The sequence below is a fragment of the Corylus avellana genome, chromosome ca4 (genome assembly GCF_901000735.1).
Source record: "Corylus avellana chromosome ca4, CavTom2PMs-1.0".
In the NCBI taxonomy this organism is placed as follows: Eukaryota; Viridiplantae; Streptophyta; class Magnoliopsida; order Fagales; family Betulaceae; genus Corylus; species Corylus avellana.
This window is the reverse complement of record NC_081544.1, coordinates 5759149-5770879: the sequence shown is the minus strand read 5'-3', so window position 1 is coordinate 5770879 and position 11731 is coordinate 5759149. Positions and strand designations below refer to the sequence as shown.

The window sequence follows — 11731 nt, the reverse complement described above, 5'->3', positions numbered from 1 at the left end:
TTCTGCTGCTGGTCATAGTCAGAGGCATCCGGAATAGTTCAGAGTTCAGAGGAATGCTGAAAAATTCCGATGAAATAAAAGAGGAAAAGATGATTGATGTATATATGTATATATGTATGTAAACTTCTTAAGGAGATAGACAAACTCAAATCAAATAAAATTTTTTGATATTAATTTGTTTAAAGCAGGAAAAGACTTGTTAAGGCGTTGGTTGTGCTTTGATTTGATTATAACAAGTACAAAATTTTCATGTTGTCACTTAACCACATATGACATATATAAAAACGGAAAGAAGCATATTTACAGATCAGAGCACCCTGCCTCAAAGAAAAAAAGTGCTCACACACTATTGCAGGTTTTGCTGGGATAGATCGATGATCCTTACGAACCACCATTATTGAACTGTGAGGCACGTAAGTACGTATTCACACACATATACAGCAACAAATAAACAATTAATGCACTCAAAATAAAATAAAATAAAATTGTTCTTAAGTAGAGGCTAACGTTTGAAGCTTCAAAAAAAAAAATACCATTACAAATTTCGGAGTACAACTGAGAACGAAACTACAAGCATGAATTATTTGAAAGAAAGGGCATGCAATTATTGAGAACAACGTTTCACCTTAACTAAACGTTTTCTTGCTGGCAACTAATGTGAAATCCCTAATTTTATTCAATGGCCGTGAGTGTATAGAAATGCACCTTCTCTGTGAAATCCCTAATATTCAATGGCCGCAAGTGGATTAGAAATGCACCTTCTCTTCTCTTCAGTGGCCGTGAAATCGCTGATGTTATTCAATGGCCGTGAGTGTATAAAAATGCAGCTTTGCTTCTCTTCAATGGCCGTGAAATCCCTATGTTATTCAAGGGAATGTATAGAAATTATTAAGGAATGAGAGAGTCTGAGAGAGAGAGATAGCTTTGTAGAGAAACTCACCAGAAAACAGTGGCATTTGGGCTGTTTAGTCGTTCGGACAAAATGAGCGGATGTTCATGTTAGTGCAATTTATGTGGGCTTTTTCGTCTTTTCCCGTTTGTTTTGTTAGAGTACCCGCTCTTTTTGTTTTAAACATTGTAATTGACTCTTTTACCATTGACATCAAGCATGTTGAACGAATTGACCCCATAAACGAATTTATCAAGTATGTTAACCGGAACCGGGTCCGGGTCCGGGTCCGGTTAAGGGCATTTCGATTTCGTCTCCGCAATCCAAGGTTTGGTTTGGTTTGGTTTGTTGGTGATTCTTTTTTCGAAATTGTTTGGTGTTCTTTTCTTATTCTTTGGGAGTTTGTGTAGTCCATTCACTTTGGGTTCTCCTTGTTTTAGGGTGTTCCTCCATCATCAGTCGCTGATTCTAATGGCTATAGAGATAAGAGGTAATTTTGTACAAATTAGCATCATTTTGTTTTGTAAATTCAGAATTATCACTTTAATGGATCTTTTGTTGTGCTTCCCGTAGGGATAGAAGCAGAGATGACACATTGACCACTGTCATGTCAGAGATCGGAAAGTAAGTCGATGCTTTTGTTTGTTGATCATTACAAGTTGTTTAAAGAAGGCATTGTGATAATATTTTAATTACTTTGTTGACCCTTCTTGTAGAGGGGGTCATTTATGTTGTTTCACTTAAAGGGATTTAGGGCATGGATAAAGAAATTGTTTGAGTTCCCTTGTTTAGAATTGGTGAAATTATTAATTAATAAGGATTTGGAAAGAAATCCACACAGCTTATCTTCTGCCCAAAGTGATTGGATTTGGCTGGAATTGGAATGGGCAAAGGAGCTGTACTTTTTTGTACCCATGTTCTAGTTAATTTTGACGACAAAAGCCTTCAATGTCAATTTTTGTTCTTTTGTTTACATTTTTTCCATTTGCCAGACAGGATAAAGGAATTATACTCGCTGCGACCCCATTGGCATCCCTAAGGCTCCCTAATTCTACACCAGTCAACTATAACTACAAAAAGAAATGGACAAACACATGTTGTAGTGTGTTTTAAGTTCTATCATTTGGAGCATTGATCTTTTATGAAAACATTTTTGCAGTCTATAGTTTATAAGTAGAATGTCAAAAAGACATCGAATATTTGGCCTTTGGTCTTAATTCTTTTGTTGCTGTTTATGTTTGTAGGTCAGAATAATAGATGGGGCTTCTCTATATGCACTTTGCTGATCATGGTTGAGGAATGGTTATCCAGAAGAAAGTCAGGTTTGCATCAATTACAATGGGAATTTCCCTTTCTGTGCATTTGGACTGTGCTGCCTTCTTCTTTTGTTCATTTTTTTTCTTTCTTTCCTGCATAACATATTGTAACAAATTTCAACATGCATAGATTCTTAATGAATTTACTTGAAGCTTTACATGTAGATACTTAACATACTTGATTGCACAGAGAAGTAAATGTGTCAAGTCTTACTGGAAAAGGTGATGGCATGTGTGCTTATCGGCTAGTTTTGTGGATTTTGGGATAAGCAAATCATAAAGCTAGCATTTGCGTGTGCGCGCATTATAGAAAGATTTGGAGCAGTTCTGAATTATTACTTGTGTGTGTTTTTGGGATAATCTAATGAGAGGAAGTTTGGTACTTTTTGCATTGGAGAACCTGGTTCTAGTAGGGAAAATTAATTTCTAAGAATCTTAAAGATATGCTTCATTTGTACTTAAAAGATATCAGATTGTTAATAGTAAAAGTGCTAGTATTTTGTTCATCTGGCGGCATGTGTGCAGTGTTCTCTCTCCCCTTTTTCTTCTTCTCCTCCTCCTCCTCCTTGTTGCAGGTTCACAGCTGAAGAACAGCCTCTTGAACCCTTTTTCCTACCCTCTTTTGCAACCTCAATTCAAAAATCTTAAGACCGACCACATAAACACACATAGGCAGTTTTCTATTCTGATCTTCACAAGTTCATGGGCTTGAAGTTTGAGGCATGTGTGTTATGATCTAAGCAAAAGAGAGAAAATGTGACTACTGTTTTTTTTAAATTATAATAATTCAGACTACTATTACTTACCATTAGCCTTTTGACTCAGAACCGATCTCTCATAGACTTTGCTGTGAACTTGGAAACTGAATCTTCTCTTTTGGCTTTCCTCTTATATATATATATATATATATGGGTTTCAATTTTCTCTTTCCTTAAATTTAAAAAAAGAAAAGAAAACATTGATTAAAAAGATGAATATAGTCTCTTATTATTATTATTATTTTTTTCTACTGATGATTTAGAAAGATGAATATGTCATAACTTCTATTTGAAGTTCATACATTGTAGTTAGAGGGTCTTTGAGCAAACTAGTTTTTGGGTAAAAAGATTCATATTCTGCTTAAGTACATTTACATGAGTAATTTTTCATTCAGTTCTATCTTGGGATCAACTTCTGTTGAAATCACTATTCTATAGTTTTCCCACTGCTTGAAGTCATGTTCTTTTTTACTGTCCTTTTGTCCTTATAGTGCCTTTTAACATGAACCTGATCACACATCTTGTTTGCTTAAAGCCACTTTATTTCCATCTGTCAAATGGTTGACAGTTTTGGCTTTTGTTTGAAAATATTTGTTGTTGAAAGTATTTAATAGTGTGGTTTCTCACTTTTAACTTATTTTCTAATTTGTAATTCAAATTTATGTGTAAGACATTGGCTAGGAAAATGAAATTTCCACCCCCTCTTTCTCCATCTTAATCTCTTCATATAGAGTATCCCAAGCAAGGTGGATGGTGGAGGAATGGTTAAGTTGACTATTAAATGCCTTGTCAAACATCTGTCACCATTGAAATGTTGAAGTCAATATTATTCTTAAAGCAGTTCTTGTCATTTCCTGTTTTATTAGCATTGTAGTAATTTCCTTGTAATTGCTTTTAAGTACAAACTTACATCAATATATAGTATATGCCGAATATGCCCTTTGGCTTCTTTTTCATTGTGATTTGGGCCATCTGAGTTGGGTGTGGGAGTTCAAATGTTCGGAGACTAGAGTGAGACTTTATTCTTTTCACCCCCTGCCCTTAATAAATGTTTTGGTTTTATTTTTTCTATTGGCAGCCACCGTATGGGGATGCTGTGAAGTCTCTTCCAAAACCTTTGCCTATACCCGTGTCAGCCACTCATCTGCCAAAGAACAAGGAAGCTGAAGAAGAAGAGGCAGAGGATAAGGAGGTTGTCTTTTGGGTTATCAATTTTTTGTTGTTATTTTTACTGTTTTTCTATTTTAGCGCTCATCTGCCACAGTATTACTGTTTGTTTTTTTTTTTTTTTAGTATGATTAATCAATTGAATAATATTTTTAGAATAAAATAAAAAGAAATGCACTTGATGGGCGTATGAGGAAACATGGCCATAGTAGCGTCTGGAGAACTTCAAAAAATTTAATGAGAATGTTTAGATCCATATGTGTGTGTCTGCTTGTCTTTGCAGACGTGCAGATGAAATGCCAAAAGGTGTTTGGTGAATTTTCAGTCGTGAAAATTTGCATGTCACTTTTCCCTTCAGATTAATGGTTTTTACATATTATCTAGCCAGAGTTTTGATCTGTGCCACAAATATCCTCATTTATGTGGTGATCTTTTACCTCTATGCTTGGAAATTATTAAGATTTATCCCTTTGATCAAAGGAGTTTTTACTCAATATTTAGATGCATTTGCATGCAAAGATTTTAGTAGAATAAAACAATATAACCCATTGAAGCATCTTTATTTTCTTTTAGATTCCACAAATATGAGATTATAGATATTTATCAAAAAAAAAAAAAAAAAAAAAACGAGGTTACTGTTGTTTATTCATTTTAGTCGGCTTTTGGATGAACCCTGAATCAATTATCTTGTTTTGGGGTATTTCTTAAATAATCCACTGATATCATGACATGAAATGATGTAATTTATTTTTTAAACTGAAAACCAGGCAGTAGTTTTAGTAGTAGATTAGTTGGGTAATTCAAATGTTATCTGGGGTTTATTGCAAGTCAGTCAGCCCACTTTTCTACGTTATAACTTATGTTCTCTGACTGATAATCATCCTTCATGACCAAACTTAATTGTGGTCATTCTTCTTCTATGGCATGTAGGAGCTGTACCCATTAGGTATGCATATTGAAATTAGCACTTTAACTTTGGAGACCATATTCGGTAATTCTTGTATCCTCTTGGGTGAGTGACTTTTGATTTTTCAATATTAGGATATGAACTTGTTAAGTACAGACTTAAAAAGCAATTCTAGGAAAAATATAGAAAGCTATGACAAGTTTTTGACTAGTGTATATTGGGGAGGCTTGCATATGATAAAGTTGCTACACCATGGAATATCACTATTTGACATATATTTACAGAATATATGATTTTTAAGTGACATGGATATGTTTTAGAGTTGAATATTTATACTACTGAACCTTCAAGTGTCCTTTGTGTTTTTAAGGGGCTTAGGAAATGAAATAAGGCTTTATTTTCATTGCACAGTACATCGATAGAGACATGCATACATATGTGCATTTTCAATTGAAAGTTTTGATCTGTTGTAGATGCTCCTCTGACTCCTCCAAGCTAACTTACCTGTTTCTGCTTTCAGGATGAGGAATCTGTTGAGCATTTATCACCGCAAGATCTTTGAAAGGACACATCAAACATGCTAAAAAGGTTCGAGCACGGTAAGTTTCTATATTTCCTATTTGGTGTCATTTTTTTTAACCTCTCATCTTTTAAATATTATTCTTTCTAGTCAGAATGAGGCATGGTTTAGTTAATTCGAAATTATGCAGAAAATTTTGAACTTGATTGTAGTTGAAGTAGGACAATCTGATAATGCTTCCTATGAGAATTCATAGATGGATTATGAAATTAAATGTCCTCGTCTAACTTGGAAAATAAGTCCAAGGAATTATAGCACCTTTAAATGATTGTGTTGAAGTTCTTTACTCATTCTCTATATACCGTCTTAGGCATCTAATGTAGAAATATAGAGAATGATTAAAAATCTTCATATGTTTTTTATCGACTTAGAGAAAGCATATGATAGGGCACCTAGAGATAATATGGTGGTTTTGGAAAAGAGAAGGGTTCCCTATAGAGTATGTAATGTTATTTGGGATATTATGATAGAGCTGTAACTAGTGTGAGAACTATAAAAGTATCTAAGCGAGTTTCCTATCACAATAGCTAACTAGATCGATCCAGGATGAGGTCTCTGGGTGTGTATGTTCTTGCAAATAATATCATGTTATGACGAGACTTGAGTGGAATATTACTTCAAGCTGGATGTTTAGAGGGATATTTTAGAATCTTGAGGTTTTAGGTTAGTAAGACTAACCTCGAAATAGAAATGATGGTCAGGATAGCATAATTTGATGGTCAAAAGACACTAAAGAATGATTACTTTCAGCATCTCAGATCATTAATTTTATAAAGATTGGGAGATTGAAAAATGGGGCTCATAGAATAGAGCATAGTGGATGAAACGAAGAAGTGCATCGGTAGTATTGTGTGATCTTAGAATACTCATTTAAGTTAAAAGGTAAAGACTGTAAGACTGCTATAGGACATGTTTTTACTACCATTGTAATTGTTTTTTGTTTTTTATAACAATCTTCTCACTCTCAAGGAGTCCAGAAATTCTGCAAAACTAAAAAAGTGTTGACTATTATACATCACCAAGCATAAAGAGATTTGAACATAACATCTTTTAAACACCAATCTCTCGCAATATGCATGGATCCTCGCAATCTGTACTCTCCAAATGCACCACTTTAAGCACAAAGGGGCTATTTTCCATACAACAACTCAAGAAAAAACGTTAACCACATTTACATTATCATTCCAAAAGAACTAGTCAATTTGAAGCTTCTTTAAAATTCCTTATTCACCTAGTAACTAAACAATGTGAGACTTAATTCTCATGACTATTTTTATAAACCACCTATTCTATATGGGCTACTCTTCATCTTTCCAATGTGGGAACAGAATGTTACAAACTCCTCCCATTAAATCCTTGATGTCTTCGTTAGGATCACGTCATGTAGTGCTCAAGTACAACATGACGTTACTAGGTGGCTTTGATACCTTTTGTAGCGGCCCAAGGAAAAGCTCTAGTCACATTTTCGCTATCATCTTAAAAAGACTAGTCAATTTAAAACCTTCTTGGAATCTCTTTAAGAAAGCCCATCATTATAATGGATATATAGGCTTTCTTAAAATGATATTATTTCATATGTTTGTGTTATTTTTGCAATGGCTTCCATTCTTTTACCTAATAGCTTGCGTAAATTTAGAAGGGGTATTCATTATACATGAGATGTCCAAAAGAAGTATTACAATCTGGATCCGGCTTGCAAGCCTTTTTTAAGTTTTAATGAATTTTTTATTATTAGGTTTTTTTAACCGTGAAAAATGATACCATTTTCCACTACAGCATGCATGCTGTACTTTATACTACTACATGCAAGGTAGATCCTTAGAATCTATCTATGAACATTTGGGATAATGCTATAAATGACATACAATTCAATGTTTTGGTGCAGATTAAGGGATGAACGGTTACTGCGAATTGCAAGGTATAAAAGTAGGCTTGCTCTTCTCCTTCCTCCGCTGGTAGAACAGTTCAGAAATGATACAGCTCCTAGAAACTGATTCTTGCAGCGTTGACCAGACATCATTGTCAATATTGGGCATCCTCATGCACTTCATGTAAAAAGCTTTAAACTTGCAGAGGTTGGTTATTAAGCCTTTCAGGGATCAGGAAAAGTGACTCAAATTTGCTGGAGTTCATTGATCAAGATGCAAGCCGATTGGAAAATTGTTTGGGGAGGTTTTTGCTTATAAATATACATAGAATTGTTGTTAGCTTTGCCCTAGTGTTTACATCATCGTGCAACTTCGAAACAGAGTGCAAATGTTCTCTGCTAATCTCTAATTAATCTACCTTCCTTTTTTTTTTCTTCTGTTCAAAGATGTTCTCTGCTTCCTTTGAACCGATCCAGGCATTTTGCAATAGATATATAGTTGCCTTCTCCTGTTAAAGATTCAAAACCTCACTAGTGTAATGAGAGTTGAATGTATTTCATCAAAAATTTCTCAACTAGAATATATGACAAGCATGACATCCAACGGGGATATCATATTTCCTCCTCATAGAGACGAGATATCCTATCACATTCATCTTCTTTTTCTTTTTTTTTTTTCCACATCTATCTATCTATTGTTTATCAATCATCGAAGTACTGCAATTATATTCGATGACTATGTTTTGATAAGAAAATTGAATGATCAATTACTTCGATCGGAAAAATAAGAAAATTTTTTGGCTTATGTGGCAAGTGTGACAAGTGTGACATGTGGAAGTGGACGATGAAGTGGTTGTTAATGTGTGAAGAGTTGTGTCATTGCATATGTGGCAATTTGATGCTTAATGGACATTTAAAGTTTGGCCGAAAAACCCACGGAAGAATGCATTTCAAATTCACGATAAACTAATGCGATGGAAAATTAAAAAAACAAAAGCTCAACGAGAAATTTAAAAATGCGTATTGGCTCATGAATTTATCTTATATGGGACGTTTGTCATTTTATTATTGTTGATGATGTGGCGGATTAACTATTCCCATCAAAATTTCAAACAAAAGTTGAGAACAAAAATTTATTTATCAATTTTGCTTGCCATACAAATTTTTTACACCCTAAAGACTAATAGTGGGATTGTTTGATAAACAATTTTAGATGGTATTTTTGGCTTTTTAGTTTAAGAAGTGTTCCAATGCAATATAAAAGTGAATATATATATATATATATATATATATATATATATATATATATATCAAAGAAGAGCAGGAAATGACAAATAGCACTTGACATAAAAAAGACAAGTGCTTGTGAATAAAAGTATCCGATTCCTGTGCCTGTTTCAAAGCATGTTCTTCTCTCATTTTGCTACTCTCTCTATGTCCCTTTCTCTGAGATCAGCCGAGGTTTTGCACCAAAAAATCATGATATTTGTTGATGGGGTCCCGATTTCTACCGACCCATCTTCTCAGGTACTCTCTCTCCCTCTACTCTTTCCTTCTTTATTATCACTCTTTTCTAGCATTTTTTGCGAACGCCCATCTGCTTCATTCGCAGAATGCTAACCCCAGTTTAATATTTTCTTTTGTCTCTTCGTTTATCAGTTTGGCTGCCAAGAAAATATCTGAAAAAGAAAATAAATTATACAACTACTATATGATCTCTCTCCCTTGGGTACAAGAGAATTTTAACCAACTTAAATGTTTGGCTACATTATGCGTTTATAGTTGGTAGCTTATTGCATGAGTAGGAACTGTAGTGGGAGTACAAAGTTATAAAACTTAACTTTACCATTCCCTACACTTTAAAAACTCTCTGTTTAGTTTATCAAAATTTTATAAAGTTTGCCATGTCATCTCTACTGTTATGATTTGAGGTTAAATAAGACGAAGTATAGGTGAAATATCCTTTTATACCCTTGTATTTAAAAATTATTTAATTTTTAAGTAATTAAAATTCTAGAAAAAAAAAATTGTGGAACGCCATTAAATCCATGAGCTCGGAGGGCCGCTTGCTCTCCCTGGCCACCTTTGCCTCCGTCTTCAGCAGCTATGTCATTGCCGGCCGCGTCTGAGAAGCGTTCATGACATTTGACGTCATGGATCAGTATGGCGTTCCGCGTGATATTGTGGCGTTGAATTCGCTTCTGAGCACGATTTGTAGAGACAGGGAGACTGTGGATGCGGTTGAGTTCTTGCAGGATGCGAAGGAGAAGATCAGTCCGGACGTGGATACATATGCGATCCTGTTGGAAGGTTGGGAGAAGGAAGGCAATGCCGATTGCGCTAGGCAGACATTCACGGAGATGGTGTTTGAGATCGGTTGGGACCCGAGCAATGTGCCTGCTTATGATTCGTTATTGAGCACTTTGATTAAGGGCCATGATGGCCCTCGCGAGGCCATGAAGTTCCTCTATATGATGAAGGATAAGCAGTGTTATCCGGGGTGAAGTTCTTCAAGTTTGCTCTCGACGAGTGTTCAAAGAAAGATGACGCTCGTGGAGCCGCATTGATTTGGGACGCAATGGTGGGTGATATTGGTTTTAGACCCGATACCCAAATGTATAATATGGTCATTGCTTTATATTGTCGATGTAAGGCTATAGATTTAGCGAAAAGGTTGTTGGATGAGATGGTTTATTATGGGTCATTTCTGGATTCGCAAACTTATAACGTGGTGTTTCAGTACTTGATGAAGAGCAAGAGGTTAGGGGAGGCTTCGGTGATGTTCAATGAGATGATTAAAAATGAGTGTGTTCCAGACCATGTTAATTGTAGTTCAGCAGTTAGGATTTATATGGATTCTCGGGAATATAATATGGCTATAAAAGTTTGGAAATGCATGATAGAGAATTATAATTCTGATTTGAAGAAGACTGGGAATCTGTTGGTTGTGGGGCTTCATGATATGAATAGGCTCCCAGAAGCAGTCAAGTATGCCGAGGATATGATTGGTAGAAGAATCAAGTTGAACTCTTCCACATTGTCGAAGCTGAAACAGAGCCTTTTCAAAGCAGGAAAGCAACTTGTGTATGATGAACTTTTAAGAAAGTTGAAATATCAGTAGGTAGGTAATCTCCTATATGCATTTTGATATTTATGGCCAAGTACTTATAAAAAACAATGCTTTTGGCCAAGTGATACGTGGAAGTTCCAAGGACCTTGTGACATGGTTTTATCTTTGTTTTGATGGGATCATTTCACATGGTCTAAACTTGTAATTAGGATTGTATAACTTGTAACTAAGATTGTATAACTTGAATTAGAAAAATGCAAATAGAATTCGATGACATTAACTAGCTAACAACTACTTTAGAAGCATCAATGTGGATCAGTTGAGTCAGCTATCTGACAGATTTATGCTTTCTTCATTATATACACCAATAATCTTCAAGGAGAAAAAAAGATGAAGACCTAAATGGTTTGTGCCTCAAATAGGTTATTAGGACTTATCCTTGTGGCAATTAGGTATTAGAAACCACCGTTCCTAGAAATTCCAAAACCGGGGCTGTGCTGCTTTTCTTCATATGCTTGAATGCAGTATTCGGTTGTCTTTGTCTTGTAATGGTTGTTGGTTCCATAAAACCAGTTTCTAGGTTCATGAAATTGCAGATAAGCATCTAATTTTCTCTGTGCCTTTTAAATCAATTTCAATCTCTCTCAGATGATACTGTGATTGCAGCATGCTGGTCTAGTAATGGTCACTAGTAAAGAGCCCCTCTCCCCCACCTCTTCAAAAGTTATGTTGAGGTTGGGGTATCTTCCCCGACTGCTTTAAAGGTTCTGCAAACACATTTTTATAAAGGCAATGCCTAATTTTGTGGAATCCAGAGAACTTACCTAGTTTCTGGCAACTTTTAGGAAGGAAGCAGTTTTCAAATCCTTTCCATGGCTCTCTTTGTTGGACTGCAACCATTGTCTGGAAGGGGGAAAGAGTAACATTTCAATCGATTGTGTCATTAAAGAAGCTGGATTCTTGGTTTTGGCTCCTCTCTGGTGACTTCTTGGCTGTATGTTCATGTCACCCTGAGAATGTTGCTATTTCTGCTGCACATCAGTTACAAAAAAGCTTTGAGAACCACCATGTGGCAAGCATTTTGTGGTAGCTCAGGTGAACCACAAAACTGTCTGATTTGTTGATTTCGCTGTTTGATTCAAATTGAATTCTAAGATGATGGGTCGGTTTGGAGATA

The 11731-nt window shown here is 35.3% G+C and overlaps 2 long non-coding RNA genes and 1 pseudogene across 2 annotated transcripts; all 3 read left to right on the top strand.

Moving 5' to 3' along the window:
* Positions 1–1149: 1149 nt before the first annotated feature.
* On the top strand, positions 1150–1497 carry LOC132179527 (uncharacterized). Its single transcript, XR_009439930.1, has 3 exons — positions 1150–1217; positions 1330–1379; positions 1463–1497. It is a non-coding gene; the product is annotated as an uncharacterized LOC132179527 (long non-coding RNA).
* A 653-nt stretch (positions 1498–2150) lies between these two features.
* LOC132180041 (uncharacterized) lies at positions 2151–7957 on the top strand. Its single transcript, XR_009440010.1, has 4 exons — positions 2151–2211; positions 4042–4155; positions 5558–5636; positions 7503–7957. It is a non-coding gene; the product is annotated as an uncharacterized LOC132180041 (long non-coding RNA).
* A 1019-nt stretch (positions 7958–8976) lies between these two features.
* On the top strand, positions 8977–11283 carry LOC132177926 (pentatricopeptide repeat-containing protein At1g77360, mitochondrial-like; annotated as a pseudogene).
* Positions 11284–11731: the final 448 nt, after the last annotated feature.